The following is a 24,121-nucleotide window of genomic DNA, read 5'->3' as shown; positions in this document are numbered from 1 at the left end:
AGAATCATTGATCGACTGCCTCCTGTACATCCCTTACTGGTGATCGAGCCTGCAATCCGGGCATGTGCCCTTGACCGTAATCGAACCCAGGACCCTTCAATCCACAGGCTGACTGACACTCTATCCACTGAGGCAAACCAGCTAGGGTTTTGGACCCTACTGGGACCTTCAATCCATTGATCCCATCACCTTTCCATCGTCCTCCAGTCCTTTCTTATCACAGTCCCCCACCGTCACTCCCTTGCTTACACCCTCTGCTCTGTAACACTCTTTTTCTCGATCACGCCCTCCTGCCAAAACCCAGCCCTGGTTAAACCCAGCTTTACCCCCACTGGCTGAGGAGTCTGGAGAAAAATCCACAACTATGCTGGCTGGTCTTGCTTTACATTCATGACCACTAACCTCAAATAGACATTGAAAAGCGCGGCCCGGCAGGCTGACCATGCTTCCAAGGTTCATATGCTCTCAAACTCTCCCAGAAGAAAACGGTTTCATATCTGCTCCTCTCTCTTCCAGCTTCCCATACCTCTCCCACCCTCACCATTCTCAGGGGTCTGTGGCTCTGTCACCAAGAGAAGAGAAGCAGAGAGAGGGGAACGGCCTGTGTTTCCAGCTCTGCAGCCTCCAGCCTGTGAGCACCTGGGCCCACACACTCTGCCTCTCCTCCTGGGGCTGGGGGCTGGCTCCCCCTGGCTCTCCTGTGAAGGGATGAAGGAGAGCCAGCTCCAGGGTCCTCACCCTTGCGCTCCCTCTGCTCAGGAGATTGGCAAACCTCCTCCCAGGTCACGTGGCACTCTCCCTGTCTTTCTTCGGGATCCCTTGCCAGGGCGGTTTTCCCTGCCCCTATAGAAATATCAACCTCCCCCTTCCCAGCCCCTCTCACCCTGCCACTTCCGTCGTGTGTACCACCACTTAGCATATTTGTGTACAGTCATGCACCACTTAAGGATGGGGATACTTTCTGGGAAATGCATCCGTAGGCGATTTTGTCACTGTGCAAACACCATAGAGCACAGGTACACACATCTAGTTGGTGTAGCCTTCTGCACAACTAGGCTATATGCTCTAGCCTATTGCCCTAAGGCTCCAAGCCTGTACAGCACGTTACTATACAGCATGAGATTAAATCAAGCACAAGCGAAAATGGTGCAATCAAGAGACACAATAAACATGAGATGTAGAGGGTTGCTGCTTTACAGCAAGCTTTTTATTTATTATTTTTAAGTAGAAAGAGTACACTCTAAAATAATGACAGAAAGTATATCATAGTAAATGCATAAAGCAGCAATAGAGTTTATTATTATTATCAAGTATTATGGACTGTACACGATTGTAAGTGCTATCTATAATAATAAAAGCATAATATGCTAATTAGACCGGACAGCTGAACGACCTTCTGGACATCATTCTGCACGCCCTTCCAAATGAAGCCACAGCGGCGGGGCCGAGGCAGGTTAGGGGCGATCAGGCAGGCAGGTGAGCAGTTAGGGGCTATCAGGCAGGCAGACAGAGTGGTTGGGGCGATCAGGCAGACAGGCAAGTGGTTAGGGGCGATCTAGCAGGCAGGCAGAGTGGTAAGGGGCGATCAGGCAGGCAGGCAGAGGGGTTAGGGGTGATCAGGCAGGCAGGCAGAGGGGTTAGGGGGGACCAGGCAGGCAGGCAGAGTGGTTAGGGGGATCAGGCAGGAAGGCAGAGGGGTTAGGGGCAAACAGGCAGGCAGGCAGAGTGGTTAGGGGTGATGAAGCAGAAAGGCAGAGTGGTTAGGGGCGATCAGGCAGGCAGGCAGGTGAGCAGTTAGGAACCAGTGGTCCCGGATTGTGAGAGGGATGTCTGACTGCTGGTTTAAGCCTGCCTAAACCGACAGTCGGACATCCCCCGAGGGGTTCCGGATTGCGAGAGGTGCAGGCTGGGCTGAGGGCCTCCCCTGCCCTCCTCCTGCCGTGCATGAATTTCATGCACCAGGCCTCTAGTACTTTTATATGACCGCAGTGTAGCAGATTTGTTTACACCAACGTCACCATAAACACGTAACACATTGTGCTAAGACATTATTAGGCAACTAGAGGCCTGATGCAGGAAATTTGTGCTAGCATAGGCCCTCGTGGCCTCGGCTGCCTCGTGGCTCTGTGGCCTCGCCCCTGCTCACTGGTCTTTCCGGAAGGTTATTCCACCATCCAGTCTAATTAGCATATTATCTCTTTATTATATAGGATAGGAATTTTTTGGTTCCATTATAATCTTTATTTTAATTTAATTTTTATCTTCACTCAAGGATATGTGAATTTTAGAGGGCTAGGAAGGAAAGAGAGAGAAACATCAATGTGAGAGAAACATTGATTGGTTGCTTCCCGTATGTGCTCTGACTAAGGATCAAACCCAAAACCAAGGTGTGTGCCCTGAATGGGAATCGAACCTGCAACCTTTTGGTGTATAGGTTGATGCTTCAACCAACTGAGCCACACAGCCAGGACTTGGTTCCATTATAATCTTATGGGACCACCTGTTGTATATGCAGTTCCTTGTTGACAGAAATGTCCTTATGTGGTACATGGCTGTATTTATTCATTATTTGTCTTCCTTGATGAAAGCAGGGATTTTTATCTGTTTTGTTGGCCACCATATCCCCTATGACTTAAACAGTGCTTGATTCATTCATCCAACAAGTGTTTGATGAGCTCCTATAGGTGGCAGATACTGCTCTAGGCACTGAGATATGGCAATGAATAGAACAGATCCAGAATCTTGCTCTTTTGGCTGAGTAGTTAGGTAGTGATACGTGAAATATCCATGCCGAGCAGGGAAAGAGGATATGAAGTGTATATGTTTTGGAGGGGTATGTGGTGTGTGTGTGTTAAATTTTAGATAGCGTGACTAGCATAGTGCTCATGGAGAGAGGAGCATTTGAGTGAAGACCTGAGAGAGGAAAGGCACAGGGGACATGTGAGCACCCGTGAGAAGGGCTTGCAGGGGAGGAAGCAGCGGTGCCAAGGTCCCGGAGGTGGCAGTGTGCACAGGTTGTTCCAGGACTTGTGCAGAGGCCAGGGTGACGTGTGGAAGTGAGCAAGGGAGACAGTTGGAGGCCAGGGCAGAGTGGTAAAGAAGGAAAGATCATGTAGGGCCTGTATGCATTATAAGAACTTATATTTTGAGTGAAATGGGGAGCCGAGGGAAGATTTTATTGTTTTGATACATATTAATATACAACCCACTTTCAAGTTTTCACAATTGTTCCAATAATGTCCTTTTGTTTTAAAAAAGTCCAGTTTTCTATTACTATTTAAAGAAATAGCCCCGCCAGCATGGCTCAGTGGTGGAGCATCGACCTATGAACCAGGAGGTCACGGTTCAATTCCCATTCAGGGCACATGCCCAGGTTGCAGGCTCGATCCCCAGCGTGGGGCATGCAGGAGGCAGATGATCAATGATTCTCTATCATCATTGATGTTTCTGTCTCTCTCGACCTCTCCTTTCCTCTCTGAAATCAATAAAAATATACTTATTAAAAAAAAGAAATAACTTGCACAAGGGGCAAGATCAAATTTTATAGCATTTGGAGTGTTACCAGGATTGCACTAAAAAAGATCATCTATTGGTTTAAAAATTAACAGTTTTATAATGTCATTTTATAGTCCCCCCCCCCTCAATTCATGATCCACTCAAGGATCATACAGTGCATTTAGATGTCATGCCTTATTGACATGACATCCCTCCTAACCACTTTTCTTTCTTTCTTTTTTAAAAATATTTTTATTGATTTCAGAGAGGAAAGGAGAGGGAGAGATAGAAACATCAATGATGAGAATCATTGATCATCTGCCTCCTGCACGCCCCACACACTGGGGATCCAACCCGAATCCTGGGCTTATGCCCTGACTGGGAATTGAACCGTGACCTCCTGGTTCATAGGTAGACGCTCAACCACTGAGCCATGCTGGCCAAGCTGGCATGCCTTTTTATTTATTTTATTATTATTATTTTTTTCATTTGGTTTTACCTTTATTTTTTTATTTTTTTAATTACTTTATTGATTAAGGTATCACATATTTGTCATCAACCCCCTCCCCCCGTTCCCTTCCCAAACCCCCCCACACGCATGCCCCCCTGGCATGCCTTTTTAAAAAATAGCTTTATTGAACTAAAATTCACATACCGTATAATTCACCCATGTAAAGTGTATGATTCAATCGTTTTCAGTATATCCACAGGATTATGCAACCATCATCACAAACTAGTTTTAGAACATTTTTGTTACCCCCAAAAAGAAACCCCATAGCCTTTCGCTATCACCACCTAACTTCCCCCATTCTCCCAAACACAGGCAACCACCATTCTTTTTGTCTCTATAGACTTGCCTGTTCTGGATTTTGTATATGTAGCAAGTGAAAACATACAATTTCTGGCATCTTTCACTTCGCATAACCTTTTTAAGGTTCATACAGGTAGCGTGTGTCAGTACTTCATTCTTTTTTATGACTGAATAGTGTTCCATTGCATGGAGATAGCACCTTCTGTTTATCAAGGGAGTGTTTTGAGCAGAGGCGTGACCTGATCTAAGTGGCATTTAACAAGGTTCACTCCAGCTGTTGTTGGAAGGAGCAGCATGAACTGTGTTAAATGCTGCTTTTAGGAAAAATAAGATGAGGCCTAAGAGTTGACTAGTGAGCGCTCAAATAGTTTAACGAAGGAATTAGCAGAAATGTTCTGATCTATAATTTATAAACAGTATTTGTGTTTTATGGGATTTGTTGCATTTTCTTTCGATAATTAAACATGGAAAGCAGAAATAATAAAGTAGCCAATAAATAAGAATTTCAAATGTAATGTGGATATGGAAACATATATGAACAACTGGAGAGTACCATTTATTTGCAGATGTCTGATATTTTCTTTGTTTGCGTGGTAATGATTCTTGTGGTTCATGTAAAATTTATTCCTCAGAATAATACTTCGTCTCTAAACATAACTCAACATTATGGTAACTATCCAAGGTTTCGTGCCAGCTTCCAGAGAGCTGGCCAAGAGAGAAATCAAGTCTTAACAAAAAGGTATTTTCAGTGTCTATGCTGATCAGGTAGATGAGAGTTAGTTTGTTTTTAACGGGGAGGAGAGTATCATCGAAAAGACTGTAGAAATCGGATCAAAATTTAGAGTGCTGTTGTGGCATCTGTCATTAATTGGAGCAACGAGATTACCTACTGGAATCATTAGATCCCCCCCGAAATGGCACAGAACAAATGTATTGATTCAGGGTTCGGTATAAGCACATGCAATAATTACTAGGCTGTCCAGTTCTGGATATGTGCAACTTCTGGGACTTGCAAGTCATTGGGGAATAGGTGAGGGCAATGAAAACGAGACAGAAAAAGGCGACTCTGGAAAGCGAATTGCCATACATGCGCTTCACGTTTACAGTAGGTTCCGCTGGGCGCGGTGGACCTGTGGATGAGCATTTCAGAAAATAAACACTGACAAAGAACTTCACTGGCAGAGAATGCGCCAGGTCCGCTCGCGGGGACTACAGGAGGCAGCGGGAGGGAAGTCAGAACGCACCGCAGTTTTTAATCCTTTGACTCCATGGGGCGGGGGCCGCCCCCCCCGCGGTCCGCGCTCGGGCCGGCGCGGCCAAGAATTTGGAGAGGATCCCTGGTCGCGCGGTGGCGGCGGCGCGCGGGTGCGCGTGTGAGCAAGCGAGCGGGCGGGCGGGCGAGTGCGCAGGGTATTGGCAGCCGAGGAGTGGAGGCTGGGCGGCTCCGACTCCCTGACGCCAGCGCGACCAGATCAATCCAGGCTCCGGGAGCGAGCGGGCAGGCGGGAGGAGGAAGGAGAAGCCGTGCGGCTCAGCCCGGGCCGAGGCGCGGGGAGGGACCCGGCGAGCTCAGCGCGGGGCAGCACCCGGCCGCCCGGACCGGGGCCCTGGGACCCCGCTCGCTCGGCCACTCGTGCGCCCGCGAGGACGGGCGCGCCGCCAACCCGGTAAAACGAAACAGACCCGAACCCAACTTTCTCCTCCGTCGCGTCTCCGCCCTCTCCCTTCAGCGCCCTGGACCTCCAGTGCCGCCGCCGCCTCCACTGGGGCGGGCGCGGGCCCGCAGGGCTCCCGCTGTCCCCGGGGCCGGGTGCGGGCCGCGGCGGGGAGGGGGCTTTTCCCCGCGTGGGGCGGATCGGGATACCCCCCCCCCCCTCCCCTCCCACCGTGATGGCGCCTCCGGGCCGCTCGGAGGAGCGAACCTGCCACCTTCTCCTCCGTTCGCCCCAACCAGCCGGCAGGGCTCAGCTAGGATTCCCTTCGCGTCTTTGTTGGGTCTGTGGTGGGGAAGCCGCGATCCACGGCCACAGCCTCGCCCCTGGCCCTGCTCGCGGCGGGACCTCCCGGCCACCCTTCCCCTCCGCCCGCTCCCCGTTTCTCTTTCCCTTTCTGCAGCCCGGCCGAGGCCCGTCCGCGCGGCCCGCCGGCCCATTGTGTCCCGCGCCGGCTCGGGCCACCCTTTTGGGAGCTGGAGGGCGGCCGCCGGCGCTGCCCTTTACGCGCTCGGAGCCGGTCTCGCCCGAGGGGGCAGGGGGGGGGGGGGGCACCGGTGCCCTGGGTCCCTCGGCGTCCCAGATCGGTCCCCTCCTCTGCCCTAACGAGCCTTTTGGGGGTCGAGGTCAAGGAAAGTTCGTTCCGAAATTCCCTCTAATGTATTCAAAGGTTTGGCGGCGGCGGCGCGTAATTTTTCTTTTTTTTTTTCTCTTCCGCCTACACCCCGTGCGCCTCCAAGTGTCGTCTCATTCCTTTCCCTTGACCGGATTCGATTGCCTCACTGCAAGTGTATTTGTGAGTTCGCTGTCGAACCACTGCTCCTTTACTCCGTTCCCTGGCTTTGGGGGGGGTTTCTCGGGGTGGTTTCTTGTAGAAGGTGGGGGTGGTGGGGGTGAGACGCAGAGAGATGTAGGCTTGTTTTTCTAGTTGCTTCATAAATATGAAGGCTTAAAGGGAGAGCGTTTCCTTGATGTCCTTAGGAAGGGAGGAGGGACCGATGCCTGCCGGATCTCACAGCTGCAGTAGCTGCGGCTTTTGTTTATTTGGAGGCGCAGACGGTTTTTTAAATACCCTGCGCGAGACGGCCGGGAAGGCGCTTCCCTCCTGGAAACGGGGCGCGTCTCGGAACCGTCTCCCGAGAAAGCATCGTTTTTCGTGAGTGCGGTGGCCACCAGTCTTTGCGTTGGATCGGAACTTTCAAAGTAGGTGGAATGGTTCAGAAGTTGCACGGTTTCTGTGTGTCTTTCCTGTTGCGGACAAATGGCAGCATGCCTTTATTTCAGAACATTTCTCGCTCTTGGCTGCCTGCTTGTGTCGTGGATAACATGCCTCCCGCGTTCGGTAACACAAGGAGAAAACTGTTCTCCGCCCGGGTTGATTTTTCACCTTGCTGCTAATTACCACTTGGCGTTTTATTGGAGGTGGGTGAGCTGCAGTGCAACCACCGTTGGGAAAGCATCGAGGCGGAAGCGGTGCTCCCTGCCCCAGCATTTTCAGTTAGTATTCCGTCAATATTGTGCATCGGTGCTCCTGCCATGGAGGTGCCAGGCCTAAATATGTTGTCCTGATTTAAGTGTTTGCCCTCCCCGCGCCCTCCCTCGTTCCCATTTGCAGTTATTTGATATTACCGTGCAGGTGGTGTACGTTTGTGTAATATTGCCAATTCTTGGGAAACTGTAACCAGGGTCGAGAGAGATGATTTTCTTCTAGAGGTGGGTGATGCCAGAGCCTAGGGGATCCACGCTAGATCGAGTTTCTCCTGAAGGTGGGGATTTGTCCTTGCTTTAGTTTTGACCCCTCCAACCATAGGTATGTAACCAAATCCACTTTTCTTTTTTTTTTGCAGTATCCTTTGGTTTTATACCCTTGAAGAACTGATGACCTTTTGCATTAGAGAAATGACAGTTTTAGGCAATTAAAAATGTTAACCTCTTAACACCTCTTGAAACTTAATTTTGTTCTGCTAAGTTCAGTAAAGCATTAGGAAAGAAGTAAGCCTCATTTTCCCCAAATACACTTCATAGTTAAAAAGTAAATTCCAGGTTGTAATTTTGATTTCTAGTAATTCTGGGTTAAAGATAAAAATAACTTGGTTAGGTTGGGGAAAGAATGAACTTGAATGTAATTAGACCAGTATATTTAAGCTGCAGTCGCCTACATAATCAGGGCCAAGTTGTGTGTGTGTGTGTGTGTGTATAAAAGATCTCATTTGTGTAGTCTTACAAGGCTAATGGAGGCATCATTGAGGCTTTATAAATAATGTAAGTTGTGTATAATGTAGAGTCCCCAGAGGCAGCAGAGAAAGCATCATTACCAGCCTTTTCAACCTGCTTGAGATCTTAAATTGATTTACAGCACTGAACTGGTGCAAAATGATACATCAGGATGACATGGGGTCAGCCTGTAAAAGTCTATGATGTCAGCCTATTAGTTCAGTCATCATAATTAAACCATATTACAGGGGCAGCTAAGCAGGAGTCTGGTGTTATGCTTCAGATACGGGTGGTACATGGATTTTTGTTTATAGTGGAAAGGCTGAGCCAGCCAGGAATGCTGGTGTTTTTGAAAGAGGGGAAGGCTTACAGAGCTCTGACTTTCTGAAGCAATTGAAGACGAATGCAGGGGTGTTCAGTCTGCATCGTGTACGTAGCTTTTCGTTTGCCAGTGGAGAAGCAGATGCCTTGGAGGTGCTGATGTGAGGACCTTGGCAGCTCTGATCCCTCTTCCTGAATCATGCTTCATGTGTGCTTGAATTTAACTTGGCCTTGGGGACCTTCTAAAATATCAGAGGACCACATACTTACTGAGTTGCTCTGTATTGACGTATCAGCTGACATGTTATTTCTTTAACTAGTCATAGTGACTAGGTCTCCACTGAAAACAAAAGATATTTGAATTGAACATATGAACAGATCAGGAAAAGACCCTATTTTTTTTCTCTTAGATTTTTGGCAGTCCTTATTCAGTTTACGGGTCATCTAGGTCTGTGCTGCCCAATAAGGTAGCCTTAGCCACATGTGGGTATTTAAATTGAAATTAATTAAAATTAAGTAAAAGTAAATATTTATCTTCTCAGTAGCACTTTATTTCAAGTGCTCAATAGCCCCATGTGGCCAGTGGCTACCATATTGGATACCTATATAGAACATTTCCATCCTGGCAGAAGGTCCCATTGGACAGTGCTGGTCTGGGATTTTACTTCTCTTCCCTCTCCTCTACTCATCTTTCAGTTACTTCTGTGCTTGTCACGTCTACTGATGAGTTTGTGGGGTCAAAAAGAGAAAGGGACATGTCAGTTTTTGCTACTTGTTTGGATGTGCCAGTGGCAGCTACTGGAGAAAATGAGGTAGACTTTCCTGTGGATTATATTTATCATTGATGTCCTGGGTCCTTATTTGATTTAGAGCTTTGGGTGGGAGAAATAATTATAGCTATTTTTTTCTCTGAGTTTTTACTGTTTCCTTGTTTTTAAAACTCCTATCTCATTGAAGTCTCAAAACTTGACTCAATACTGATGTAAAGAAAAGAAAAACTGAGTTCAAAATGATTCACTGTCCTGCCTCAGGCTCCATAGCTAGTGATTATGATATGAGCAAGGCAGTCTGACTCTAGGGCCTCCCAAATAATCATTGTTCTGCTGGACTTTATTACTCCAGTATAGATATGACTTTGCTTTTATTTTTAGGCCTTTAGACAAATTTTGTGCTTTTCTTGGTTATCTCCTTCTAAGTGTTTGGAAGAAAGGAAACAATGTTAATCCGTATGGAAGCAGATCATAATTGGAAGAGTAAATCTGACGTAAAAACCAAATTAGTTTTATTTCTGCTTTTCTAGATCATTCCTGACACTTTCCCCTTGTGTTTTTTCTTGTATAATCACAAGCTGATGGTACTGAAGAAGAAAGTTCTAGTAGTTCAGTTTATCTCATCAATATTTTCCTTCCCTTAGCTGGTAAACACTGCACCTTGAGATCAAATAGTTCATTGCAAACTCCTTTGGGAAAAAATTTTTTTTTATATGTAATGTCTACTTTTGTGTAGTTTTACAGTTCAGTTGTTCTTAACTATTTTTTTTTTGGGGGGGGGGGTTAGGGCTGTTTAAGAATCTGATGAAATCAGGGGGCCTTTTATACCTTTTCACTCCCGTCCTCCAACCCAAAAATCCTTATATGCTCTGGTAAGCTTGTGTGTACACTTAAGTACACAAATTGCATGACATTTCAGGTGAAGGACATCATGGGACTGCCGTGCCAAGTGCATTTATAAACATTCAGATTTGTAATTTCCTTTACAGAGAATAGAGCTATTTAATGTTAAAAGGTTGCTTTGAGGATTTTCTAATCCATTTGGTTCATATCAAGTTGAGCAACCGAGGCTCAGAGAAGATAGCCGACTTCCCTAAAAGTCACCCATCTAGTGATCAGAGGGAGAGCCAGGACCTGGATCACTCTTCTTGTTAAGTTCTTATTTGTCTATTTGTTTTTTCTTTCTTTTTTAAATATATTTTTCATTGACTTCAGAGAGGAAGGGAGAGGGAGAGAGAGAAACATCAATGATGAGAACCATTAATCGGCTGCCTCCTGCATGCCCCCCACTGGGGATCGAGCCTGCGACCTGGGCATGTGCCCTTGGCCGGAATCGAACCCGGGACCCTTCAGTCCGCAGGCAGAGGCCCTATCCACTGAGCCAAGCCAGCTAGGGCTATTGGTTTTTTCTTACCGTACTCGCAGTGTTCCTGCAGCTTTGTTCTGAGCATATCCAGTGTACCGTAATCTGGGGAGGGGAGAAAGAAGAATTTTTTGGTATGTTGTTGACTTTTTGTACATAGCATTGTTTGAGCTGAGTAGGAATCAAGTCTGACAACCTCAGAGAGGTATTTTATTTTATTTTTCCATTTTGGAGATGGAAAAGGAAAGTCCTGCATCTGATTATCTGATTTAATCAGCAGGGCCTTACCAGAAGATGGGTGATTCCAGATTTGTACAAAATTCCTATTAAGTCAGGCAGTTCATATACATTTCCTGTCTTGACTAAAAGACGAATCACATTCTTAACCAAAAGCTAAAAGTTTGGGATATTTAGGGAGGAGCTATGGGGCACTAGAGAGAGAACTGGAAAGATCTGAGGAGAAAAAGGATAATGTAAATATAAAAAGGTAGAGAAGTTTGATATTAAATTATAAAATGACATTGAGGCTGATGAAGTGTTCTCTGTAATTGTACTTCTACATATGGTTTTTCTTTTTTTAAAAAACTTACTATTACAGATTTATGATAGTGGGTAACAACTCAGGAACGGCCAGATGGAAGAAATGCGTAGGGCAAGGTCTGGAGGAAGGGGTGCCGAGCTCCCGTGCCCTCTCCAGGCATGCCACTGTCGCCGCACCTGCAAGTAGTCAACCACCAGGAAGCCCTGGTTTTACGTTTTACTCTCTGCTCCCAAGATTAGCAGAGCATGCTTTGATAACTGATGGAAGCATCTCCATTTTGCCCCACACTGAAACCGCTTGACTCTTTTTTCTTAAAATGTATTTTTATTGATTTCAGAGAGGAAGAGAGAAAGAGAGAGAAACATCAACGATGAGCGAGACTCACTGATCGGCTGCCTCCTGCACGCCCCACACTGGGGATCAAACCCACAGCCCAGGCATGTGCCCTGACTGGGAATCGAACCCTGACCTCCTGGTTCATAGGTCAATGTTCAACCACTGAGCCACCCTGGCCGGGCTCTCTTGACTTTTTATATTCCTTTTCTGCGATTACCTGGCAGGGCAACTTTCAGTCTAATCTGGTGATCTGTCATCGGATTTGCCACAAAAACACCTGACATATTTTTAATACTTATTCTGGAGCAACTTCCTTAAAAAAGAAAAAAGCTAAGCTAGTTAGCATGCATGTACTTAAAATCTAAATGTAAATCTTCATTTTGGTGTACATTATTAAGATGGTATACAGCTAGTCCTATAGTCAAAAATACAGCATTTACAGCCGCTGCTTGCTGACTTGCAGAAATGAGCAGGCTCTGTGGAAGAGTCATTTGCATAAGGGAAGCTATCTTTCAGATGGGAAAAACCAAAACATTCATAAATAGTTCAACTCCAGTGACTACATCAGCTTGGTAGGAAGGTACTAAAACTGCATTATTTTGGCAGTTTAACATCTTTGTAATAGTTGTTCTAAGCTAAAATCAGAACTTAGGGATGATTCCCTCTTGAAAATAAAGCATCAAACCCTCTATGATTCACGGGAATCCCTACCTGGCGAGTCTCTTCTCTGCTTAGTTTCTCATGTTCAGATATAGAGCCTTATTCCCTGTAAGAATCCAGGTCTGTGGTGTGGTAGATTGGTTTCTTAAACTAATTTTCTTGACAGTAAGCTTAAATTTAAGGGAACACATACACATACAGCTAATTATGCATCTGTATGCTTTTGAGTTCAAAATGCAAATAAATACAATGTCATGTTTGGGAAGAGGATAGAGGAGTCTAACTTTTGATTAAACATGTATTTATATACATAATTTTTAATACTTATTTGTAGTTTCCCCTTAATTTTAGGGCGGCTGTTTTATAGACTTTTTCCCCCTGCAATCTCAGATAGTTAGGGTATAGTTACTCAAACTATTGATTCATTTTCCTGTCGCCTATCTTTTGTGGTTTCTTTGCACTGTTCTTTTGCAAAGTGGAAGTATTTCAGACCTTTATAGCTTTTTTCTTTCAGTTTCAAACACCACAAGAGAAAAGGGAACTAATTATCTTTTAAGTGTTATCATTAGGCATTAAAATCAAATCATTATTTAGTTAGCTAAATGCGAGATCTTTTGTTTAATTAGAAAGAATGTGTCATTTTAATGGGAGAGGGATTTTAAAATATGCTCTTATTTAGTAATTTTGATGCAGTATTTCATAAGTCTATGCTTCGTTATTCGATGAATATTAGTTCTGAGTGGCTCAGTCATTGGTGAGAAGACACACAAAATGGAAAAATTAAATGCAACAACATTGCGAGAGTTGTGGCCAGGTAATATAGAAGTAAGTTGTACAGACAACTCAAGTGAGGACCACAGCCACTAGCCACACGGGGCTGTTGAGCACTTAAAATGTGGCTAGTGCAGCTGAGAACTGCATTTTAAATGTTCATTAACTTATGTGTAAATGGCCACCTGTGGCTCTCCTATTGGACAGCACAGATCTAGAGGCTGGTGGCCAGCAGCTCTGCCTGACCACGGTAGGCATTCCTGCTGGGCCCGGTGTGGTGCGGTGGGAGAGAGATTCAGAAAAGTTAAATTGGGGTGAGACTTTTCGGGCCTTGGAGTGCCAGAATAAGGGCACGTTGGAAATCACTGAAGGTGTTTGAACATGCAGTTTGGATTGGAGAGGGTAGAGCCCATAATGCCAGGAGATGAAGAAGAAAGCTATTTGAGTTATCCGTCTGATGAGGAGGGTTTTGTGAGTAAAAATGCAGTTGGTGGTTATTTGTCTATAGAGTAATGGGAGGGAGAGGAGGCAGAGATTATTCTTAAGTTTCCACCCGGAGTGACTGTAAAATGAATAAAGCCTTTACTTAAGGATAGGGAAGGACTACTTGTAGAAGGGATACAGTTTGTGTGGATGGTAAATTAGCATTGACGGGTTGAATTTAAGGTGGGGTATCCAGGTATTCTACAGGCAGGTTGGAGATACAAACTAAGCTGGAGCTTAGGGAAGGGCTCAGAACATTAAGTACAGATTGTTGGAAATGATGGTTGCACTTCCCAGGTGTTTTGAGAGAATCATGAACAGAAACAAAGAACTGGTAGGTTGACTCTCCCATTGAAACCCACAGTTGGGAATTAGGAGAAGGGGATGGTATGTTTGAAGTAGACGAAAGAAGGAACTGGAAGAAAGGTATGGGGTCAGAGGAAGCTGGGGGAAGAGGGATCCCAGAACTAGGGTCAGAGGGGAAGTGTCTCATGGTTCGTGGTGAAGGAGAAAAGGTCGGGTAATCACGTGAATGCAGTTGAGGAGAATAGACTTAGTATTCTAGGAAATGAGAACTAGATTCTGAAAATTCTCGCGAGTGACTTATGTTTCAAAAAAGATGGGACCTCTTGATACTTGAAGGTTGAGGGAAAGAAGTTAATGGATGGAAAACAAAGATTGGCGGAGTTAGTGATCTTGAGCAACAGGGGACGAAATATTAGCCATAGTAAGGAGGGAGAGTTGTCTGAGAAAGAAGCAGGATGGGGTCTCAGTTGAGAGGAAAGCAGATGGCGGAGCTCATGCCAGCTTGTGCTGCTTTTCCCAGCAGTGTGGAAGGCAGGTCCCCTCATTGGGACAATGAGGTGAGGGACTCAGCAGATGGTATTGGAAGCTTAGAATAATGGAGAAGTTTTGGAATAACCCTTGTGGGTGGTATGCCAGGAGGTCTATGGAGAACTCGAAGTCTAAACAGTAGGGGAAGCCTGGGGAAAAGCTTGATGTGGCTGTAGAGAAGACTAGGTAATTGTTGCTTCTAGGGTAACTTGGTGGCTCCATAGTAAGATTGGAGGGAAATGTTGGTAGAGTTGATTCTGGCCTAGGGGTAGGAAATCGGTTAAGAAATGAGGCTCTAGGATCTGGATGTTTGGGTTTAAGTCCAAGCCCCAACACTTCCTTGCTTTTTTATAACTCTGGGAAAGCTACTTACCATTAGTGTTTGTGCCTCACTTTTCCTCATCAGGAAAAGAGAGGTGATAGCACCAGCCTCAGGACTGATTGCAAATGAAATGAGTTATACTTTCATATTTCACTTACTCTAAGATGCCGCCAATTGTGAGACATTATTTCATGTGCTACTGAGGAAAATACTGTCAATTAGACATGACGTACCGTTGATGATCCCTTTCCTGGTTTTGGAGGTGATAACAGGAGGGGCATCTCAGTCGTTGAAGTACAGACTACACAACGGACGTGGCATGGGACGTGGCATGTAATAAACACTCAGAAAATGTTAGCTCTTCCTAAAAATCACTGTGATTTTAGAGTCTAGAGTGTTAAAGAGAGCAGTATTGAATCCAGTCTAGATCAGCAGGTCACAGATTATATGGAGTCCAGTGGACTAAACTAATAGAGAAGGGTGAAGCAATGGGAATGCCGGTAATGGAATTGTGAAATACCAAGTTTGGGAATTTGTGGATGGAACATGTCCCTGACAATCGTAGGTAAAGGTTTTTAAGAGAAGTGTAGAAATTGAATGAATGCCTGTTAGTGATTTTTAAGTTATTTAAATTGCCGAGAGCTTTAAAAAGTAAGTATTCTGAATTTACCAATGCCTTTTCTTACAGCATTCATTAGTGTTAAAAAAAATTTTTTTTTTTTCGTTAGAGTAATATATGCTCAGTGCAGAAAGATACTGGCATGGATTCTTGTCGTAGTGTCAGAAGGAAAGAGGGATTGGTTTGTGCCGTTTCCAGAGGTGGGGAGGTATTAATAGCCGGTTATAGAGCCCTTCTAGACGTGGCTCCCAAGGCAGAAACCATAGAGGAAAAACTTAGGCATCTGACAGCATTTCTGTGACCACAGATGACAAAGCGCACAGTCACAAACACAGACTTTCAGGTAACAAATTTGCAGCAAGTTACTGTTCTCGGTAAGAAACTTTTTAAGTCAATAGGAAATACCGCTCTTAGAGAAAAACTGGTAAAGGACATGGACAGGCGATTCACAAACAAACAAAATGCAAGCTGCTAATAACCATAAAGTGTGCTGCTGTGCCCTGCATCAGACTCGTCAGTGTATTCCTCTCTGTGGACCAGGAAGTCGCAGTCTGGGAAAACTGGGCTATCAGTTCTATGCGGTTTCTTAGTCAGCGTGCACGAACGATGAACCTGGAGAACCAGTGCTTAACAGAGCACATGGAAACGGGCCTTCTCCTCCTACCTGAGTTGCAGTGTTGGAGTTTCTTGATAGTGACATCTCGTTCCTAAGAGACACAGTGTTGGTCTTGGAATATGGATTTGATGATTGAGATGGATTTGTTTATAAGGTATTAAAATAAAGAGAGAAAAGTTCCCCCATGTAGTAAAACCACTTATAAGGGGGGGGGGGGGCGCGGAATTTAAAGAGTTAGGCATCAGCATTTAATTTGCTAGATTTTCTCTTAAGAATAATGGTTAGGGTTGTGGGGGTTAGAAAGGCTTTGCATATGCTGCAATAAACAACTGGTTGGTGGTGGGACCCCTACCTAAGTTAAGTACACTCAGTCTTCCCTCAGCACTGAGTTCTTGCCTAGCCACTAGACAGAATTGAGTTTGTCAGCATCTTCTGCCTCACCATCTTATTTCTTTCTTTTTTTTATATATAGTTTATTGATTTTTTTACAGAGAGGAAGAGAGAGGGATAGAGAGTTAGAAACATCGATCAGCTGCCTCTTGCAAACCCCTTACTGGGGATGTGCCAGCAACCAAGGTCCATGCCCTTGACCGGAATCGAACCTGGGACCCTTGAGTCGCAGGTCGACGCTCTATCCACTGAGCCAAACCGGTTTTGGCAACACCATCTTATTTCTTGTAAATGATCTGCAAATATCTTAAAGTTCGGGGGGAAAGGGGCTTTTAAATCTCATGTACAGGCTCAGCACTTGGCCTGTTACCACGCCCTCTGGCCCCCCATTCTTAAGTCCTTTCTGAAGGATTGACTGGAGTAGGGCCCCTAAACTGGAATGCATTGGTCAGAGCTGTTCCTCAAACTCTTTAAGTTGAGTTGGAGAGAGAGGATGAACGTCGGGGAAAACTGGTCTTAATTTGATCAGAGAGGGTAGTTTTTCATGCAGGGGAATAAGAGTAGCGCAGCGAGTGTTGCTGCTGGAGAAAGTAGACCTTTAGCCCTGTGGAAGCTCAGGACGGTTGATTGTACAGAGCTTGCCAGCTCATCCAGCGCAGCTTCCTGTTTTGCTTATTGTCCGTTGCTGGCTTTGCAGTCTGGCATAATTAATAACAACCTCTTCTTTATTTTCCCGTTGCTCATGTTTGTGTGCTCAGGACTTCTATTAAGTCTGTTCAAGCTTGAGGGAATGTTTGATTGGTTTTAAATGTTTTTCTGTTAACTGTGAACCAAATTAACTTATTTAAACGACTGGCACCCCACACTGTATTTATTTACACCGAAGAGTTTTGTCACGTTGCACAGGTTGGGATGTTGCTTTGTATTGCCAGGGAGCCTCCTTTCCAAACGGTGCATCCCCACGGTGGGGGTTCTGCCTTTGAGCTGATGTGAATCCCGTTCAGCAGGTGTTTCATGCCTTCCTACTGTGCGCCCAGCACGGGGCTCTGTTTTGGGAGGGACAGAGAAATGTATGTCAGTTTCCGCCCTGAAGAAGCTCTCTTACTCCTAAGGGGAGACTGCGATGATAGGAAAAGTTAAATGAGAAGCCATTGTTATTAATGTTATATCTTCTCAGCTGGAGGGTATTTCTCTTATAATGGGGATAGTCTTTCAAAATCAAGGGATGGGGAAAGAAGCCTGAGGTGGTTGGTAGAGCTCTTGCTTCCTGCCCATTTCTACCTTAGTTAATTCTTTCAGTAAGTTTTTGAGTGTATTTATAATTATACTTCTGTTCATAGTGTCTCTCTCATACAGCTTGATAAAGTTGGGATACGGGACCATAAGTGTGGGACTTGCACTGAGGATCTTGTACCTTTGAGGGACAATACAAACCTGCTTGTCTCATCCAGCGTCAGTTTTAATGGCTTTTATTACACTTACCTTATTAATTCTTTGGACTGAGTTCCGTGAAGGCATATGGACAGTGTGTTTATGATCTTTGTGTTAGTACAGTGGTTCTCACCTGTTGGCACATAGAAGAACATGAACAACCACCTCAGAAATGACTGGGCCTGTCCCTAGGGGATTCCATAAGGGTTTCAGTGGAGAGCTTTTTTTCTTCTCTCTCTCTCTCTCTCTCTCTCTCTCTCTCTCTCTCTCTCTCTCTCTTTGTTTTCTGATGGAGATCTTTTAAAAAAGTACCATGGGAAGTCTCATGTATAGCAGTATTATGAATATTGCCATACCAAAAAAAAAGAATATAGCCCTGACACACAGTAGATACTTGGTGAGTAAACTTTTTTCATTTTGATGTTTTTTAAAACATGCCAGGGAAAGTGGTATGTTGTAAGTTCACTGTGGCTATGCACTATGTCTTTTATACCCAGACGTACTAGTGATGTTAGCTGTTTTGCTCCCCCCTCCCTTTTTTTCCTTAGGGGAGAAAGAGATAGGAAGAGCAGGTTTGTGTGTTTGACATGTTTTCCTTTTTGTAGCAATCAGCAATTCCTTGTGTCCTGGAGTCTAGAAGTGGAGTTGAACAAAGCTCTTGAGGCCCGAGGCACTGAGATTACAAGGAAAAGAAGAGGGGCAGTGGGGGAGAATAGAGCAGTGGTCCATCAGGCAATAGGAAATTAGTGGTAGGAGGGGACTTTCTCCAGCGTTAGTGGGTAGAGGCCAGGGCGAGGCTGAGGTTGAGAAAGCCTGGAGTAGAGGTGACAAGGGGGTCTGGAGGCAGATAGGACATAGAAGTAGCAGTGCCACTGACTTGTTTCTGCCACACCAGCACACCCACATCTCTCGAATTGAGAGTACTATTTTTTTTGCCATTATTTGTAGATAGCATGGAGGTTGCCAGCTATATCGGAGCCATGAAAGTGAATATTTAAATATTTTACTTCTAATAACCATGATGCTTGAAGGAGTTCTTTAACTTTTCTCTATCTCTACATTTGCTTCAAAAAATAAATAAATGAGGCAGTAATTTTTGTTTCATTTTGTTTATGTTTTCATAAGGGATCCTAAGAATAATCGGTGGGAATGTAAGGAAAGTGGATTTCTTAAAAGGAGCTTAATTTTAATATTCCATGACTCATCATAAGAAAAGAATATTAAGAATATTATGGGCTGTTGGTGTGAAGTAATGGTGTCATTTTCCATATATCTTGTTGAGGTATAGCTTAATACTTCTTATCTGTAGTCTAGGCTCCTTAGATTAAAATTTTGTCATTGCTGCCCTGATAAAACGCTTGGTTTTTCTATGTTCTAGGAAAGTGTGAGTAAATTAAGAAGGGAAACAACAATGAAAAATAAATAAATTTGGAAGGGAAGGAATTGTATGGATTAAAATAAAACCATAAACCCTGATTCAGTAGCTCAGTTGGTTAGACTAGCATCATCCTGCTACACCGGGTTTGATCCCCGGTCAGAGCATTTACAAGAATCAACCAATTAATGCATGAGTAAGTGGAACAACAAATCGATGTTTCTCTCTCTCTCACACACACACAAAATTTAAAAAATCAATAAATAAAAATTTAAAAAGAAATAAAACCATAAACAAATCCTTGCTTGTTACCCCCTCTGCTCTACACATGAGACAAAGGAGGAGGTTATTTAGGGGAAACTGGGTGGTCGAGGGGTTGCCTTGGCAAGCTCCTTAACCTTTCTGCACCCCAATTTCATCATCTCTGAAACAGTCTTTACCGCCTAGGATTCTTGTGAGGATTAAGAGTTAACAGGTATAAAGTGCTCAGAACAGAGCCTGGCGCTTCGTGGTGGTGGTGGTAGTGACATGAGAATGGCACATGATTCTCTCTGAACACTAGACTTGTTTGAAAATTGCTGGAGACCACGGGCGAGCTGTTACGTGAGGTCTCCCATAGAACCACCTGCATGACAACGCTCTCCCTTTGAAGTTGGCGGTGATGGTGATGAGAGTTTGTTGGGTCTTCAAACGGATGTTTCAGGTGTTCTGTAAAGGCTCATTTGCATTTAGTCTGAATTTCCAGAGGAAGATAGAGTGACTTATATGATAAAATATGTTTGTAAGTTTTTATAATAAAATCATTACTTTTAACTGTCATCCACTTAAAGATTTTCCACAGAAATATTTGAGTCTTGAACAGGTGCTTGTTTTTTTTTTTTAGATTTATTGTGTTCTCAGGCATATAATAGTTTTATTATTAGTGTTAGCAAAATGTGATAAGGAATTGAAAGCTTTCTCTGATAAAGCAAAATATATTCCAAAAGCAATGGCTAATTTTTCTTAAGGCTGCTTTGGATTATCCATTCCATAGTTCACACCCATCGATGCAACTGGTTGGTAGCTGAACTCCTTGGGATTTCCATGGCACAGCAGGTATCTCAGATCCCAGGATGCAGGGGAGAGGTCGTTATGGCAAAGAAAATGGCACAGGCTGTTGGCCATTCTCCCTGCACGTGTGTTCTTCCTTGAACAGCCTGAACATGTCATGGGGCTCCTATCAGTCAGCTTTATAGTATGGTTCTCCCGTCCCTCCCCCACACCCTTTACAGCTGTGACCTTGGTGGTGGGGGGAACTATATTGTCCTCATTTTCTTTCCACTGCACCTTTCTGTTGGTGGTAAGCACTGTCCGAACTGTTCCATTACATAGTGAATTCGTGGAGACGAAAGCTGTCTTAGCGGAACGTGTAAAGGAGGACTGGGGTTCTGAAGTCTTCTAAGAGCACTCTGTTAGGGTTTTCCATTCTGACCGGTGAGTGAGTCACTGTGGAGCGGTGAAGGGCCAGCACGGTCTGAGGCAGCCCAGGTCTGGAGTTATGGGGCAGGTCTCACCGGATTCTGCAGGTGACGCTCGCTTGTGTCCACAGCACTATTTCCCTAACCCGGTGAAAGGGGTCGCCTTTGCTGCTGCCAGCTCTCGCCGTAAGGAGCTCGTCCAGTTCTGGAGGAGGCTGCCCCTCTCCGTTCAGTTCCTGCTCTGAGGTGGCCAAGTGGACGTGGGGAAGGCCGGTCCAGTGTTCGGCAGATTGAAAACAGGATGCCATTGATTGTCATGTGGAAGGAGAGTGAAACCTGGCTGATCTCCGTGTTTGTTTCAGTGATTATGTAAACTTTGATTTTCAGGCGTTATTTTATTTTTCTAAGTAACAGATTTCTGTACTGGGAAAGGGACAGGACCAAACTGCTCTTGAGATATTTGACTAGCACAGAACATTTTCTTGGGTAAGATTCATGCACTGAAAAATTTGAAGGATGTTTGAATTGTTAATGGAAATTTACTTTTTGTTATGTCACGGCATTTTGTAAAATTGAATTTTATTATCATGTGCCTGAATTGCTTAATAAAAAAGTACATTCCCAGCCATATCATACTCACTCAGAATTAGGTCATATATTCCAACCCTGTATACATAAATAAATTATTCCGTTCTGTACAGAAACAATTTCAGTCATTTTTTTCTTTATAAAATGGTAGGTCTTTCTACCTCTTGGTCGTAATACTGTTTTCTGGAGCATTGTAGACTAAATCTCTTACCTATGTTTAGTTTTTATTTCTTTTTATTATTGGGTTTTAACATTGAAAACGGTAATTGCTTATTTAAAAAACCAGTTGGCTCTCTTACACTCCCCTCCGATCTCACTCCTAAAGGTAACTGCATATTCAGTTTTGTTTATTTCCTTCCAGGCCTTTAAAGATACGCATATATTGTACATGTGCAGGTTTTGTTTCTATTTGTAAAATGAGATCATACGATATATGTTGTTCTGCAATTAAAAAACACTGAACAGCCCTGGCTGGTTTGGCTCAGTGGATAGAGCATCAGCCTGTGGACTGAAGGGTCCTGGGTTCCATTATGTCAAGGGCACATGCCTAGGTTGCAGGCTCAATCCCCAGTGGGGGGCACGCAGGAGGCAGCCAATCAATGATTCTCTCTCATCATTGATGTTTCTATCTCTCTCTCTCCCTCTCCCTTCCTCTCTGAAATCAATTAAAACACACACACACACACAAACCCACTGAACAGTTATGGTATGGTTTTCTTTCCATGTTAGACATGAAAGTCTGTCTTCTTTTTTATTTTTTTTTAAACAGTTACATCATGGTCGGATGTACCATCCTTTGTTAGACATCTGGGTTATCTGGGACGTGCGTAATCTTGAGCATTGATGAAGCTGATCTGAGGATGCTGCTTCCCTTGTAGCTCTCGTAGGTCCTGACTGTTTTCTTCTCACCTCATACTGTGGGGCTTGGAGGTGTGGGGATCCACCTCATTGTCACCCCAACCATCCTCCCACCAGCCTCCATGAAAACACCCAGCTTTAAATATCCGTCAGCTTATACCACTCCCTTCCCTTCACGTACGGCCTCACTCCCCATCATTCAGTCTCATTCCTACAAGATTTTAGCTTTTAAGTTTTGACTCCCTCCATGCTGCTCCTCTGATCACTCTTGGTCTACTTCTCCCGTGACCTTTGATCCCACCTCAGATACTCAGTCCCATAGTTCTTCTAAAAATTAAACGGATTTCTCCAAGTTTATGGTTAATTCTTTTGTTTATTTACGTAAGCAGGAAAGTGTATGTGTTCATGGCTCTGCCTTCAGAATATCTCCAGCATCTGACCCCTTCCGCTGTCACAATCCAAACCTGGATCATCTCAAACTGCAACAATTGCCGCAGCTTCCTAACGGGTCTCCCTGCTGCTTCCTACTTCCATCCTTTCCGTCTCTTCTCAGCCCAGCAAGCCCTGCAGTCCTGTTAAACTGTCAGTCAGAGCATGACTTACATCTCTCCTCACATCTCCCAGTGGCTTTCATCTCAATTTAGAGGGAAAGCTAACAAGTCCCTACGGGTTCCTGTGTCTGCTCCCCTCTCCTCTCCGACCTCATCTCCCACGTCTCTCCTCACTGTGTTGCTGTCCCGTTGGGCTCTTTGCTGTTTGAACCGTTCAGCCACGTTATTGCCTCCGGGCCTTTGCACGTGCACGTCCCGCTGCTGCTTGCCGTGTGCTTCCCCAGAGATCCGCGTGGCTCTCCCTCCCCCTTCAGGCTTCTGTTCGGATGTCACCCTCTCGGTGAGGCCTTCCATCACCCCGGGAATGTAGGTCTCCTGAAGGCATGGCCTTTCTAAAAACGACTGCTTCTGTCTCTCTTGTTCAGTGCTCTGTCCCAGTGCTTAGCATCGTGTCTGGCACAAGATCGGTGTCTGTCAAATGCATTGAATGACTGTAGTGCGTATCGGTTTTCCTTTTGATCGTTTTTTTAAAAAATAAAGTTAGAACTTCATTGAACAGATAAAAACTAAGACAGAAACTTTTTTCTTGTGGGGTATTTTTTTGTATACGCAAAACGTTAAAACTAGCTTTCTTATTTGTGCAACTGCTCTCAATAAAATGTCACATTTTTCAGCATGTTATAATTTTCAAGTCAGTTTCACGTATTTATATTTAACCTACCCAGTGGGGTAGGTAGTGGAATCCACATTTTGTGGGAAAGCAAATCGGGGCTCAGAGAAGCGTTTGGCTCGCAGTACAGCAGCTAAGTGGAAAGTTGCCATTGCAACCTGCTCCTGATTCCGAGGGAGGGACTCTTGTTTTCTCATTTAGGAACATCTTAAAACGACAGAAGCACGGTAGGGGTTTTATTTTGAAAGTCTGGAGAAAGGCGCCCTGATTTCTTATTCCAGATTTAGCCTGCCTTTTGTTCCCATGTTGGAAGTACATAAAATAAATGGTTAACTTGAATGTTCCTGACAATGACAGATCAACAAGTTTTATTTCTCTCACCTGTGGAGGAAGTGGCCTCCGCCCAGTTTTACTGAGTTAGGAGGGAAGTGATTTTTTCAAGTGATAAAAAAGAAATAAAATTCCATGCTCTTCCCAGAGGAGGCGTTCAACAATTGGGAGAATGGTGTGAGACCATATGTTGGTTTGTAAAAGGATATAACTTGTAAAGATGTTTCCTTTGATGCCTGTGATGAATATGGATGTGTTTCCCTTTTAGAGGGTCCAGATTAAATTATTCAATTAGCCCTGCGCTGAAGGGTCTAAATATAGGGAGAGGGTTCAGGCTGTCCTGCCTCGTGAATGTCCGCTCACCCCTGCAGATGTGCAAGTCTGTTGTCATCAACAGCACCTGTGAGTTCAGTGGAACAAGAGACAAATGTTCCAAAAAATGAAACAGAGGAGGATTTTTTAATTTTTTTTTTTTTAAACAACGGGTAGTTTTTTTTCCGCCCATTCCATTTCCCCTGTGAATTTGGCATGTGCATTTTTTTTTTAAAGACCCGACTAGTAGGCATTCGTATCTGTTCTGGTTTAAAGTGTAGATCAGCCACT

The 24,121-nt window shown here is 44.5% G+C and overlaps 1 protein-coding gene across 3 annotated transcripts in view; it reads left to right on the top strand.

Annotated features, from left to right (window-relative positions):
• The first annotated feature begins 5,686 nt into the window (after nt 1-5,686).
• Nucleotides 5,687-24,121, top strand: part of SMAD1 (SMAD family member 1) — a 74,396-nt gene continuing 55,961 nt past the window's right edge. The window contains exon 1 of one of the 3 annotated variants that reach the window (XM_079772259.1): nt 5,687-5,973. The gene's annotated coding sequence lies outside the window, so the exon portion shown is untranslated. Of the gene's footprint in view, nt 5,974-5,999; nt 6,815-6,907; nt 7,222-24,121 lie in introns of those variants that run through there. The other 2 variants (XM_079772262.1, XM_079772260.1) reach the window with 2 other exon arrangements.

This window comes from Cnephaeus nilssonii (genome assembly GCF_951640355.1).
Source record: "Cnephaeus nilssonii genome assembly, chromosome: 5".
NCBI classification, from domain to species: Eukaryota; Metazoa; Chordata; class Mammalia; order Chiroptera; family Vespertilionidae; genus Cnephaeus; species Cnephaeus nilssonii.
The sequence above is the reverse complement of the archived record's forward strand: the minus strand, read 5'-3'. Positions and strand labels throughout refer to the sequence as shown.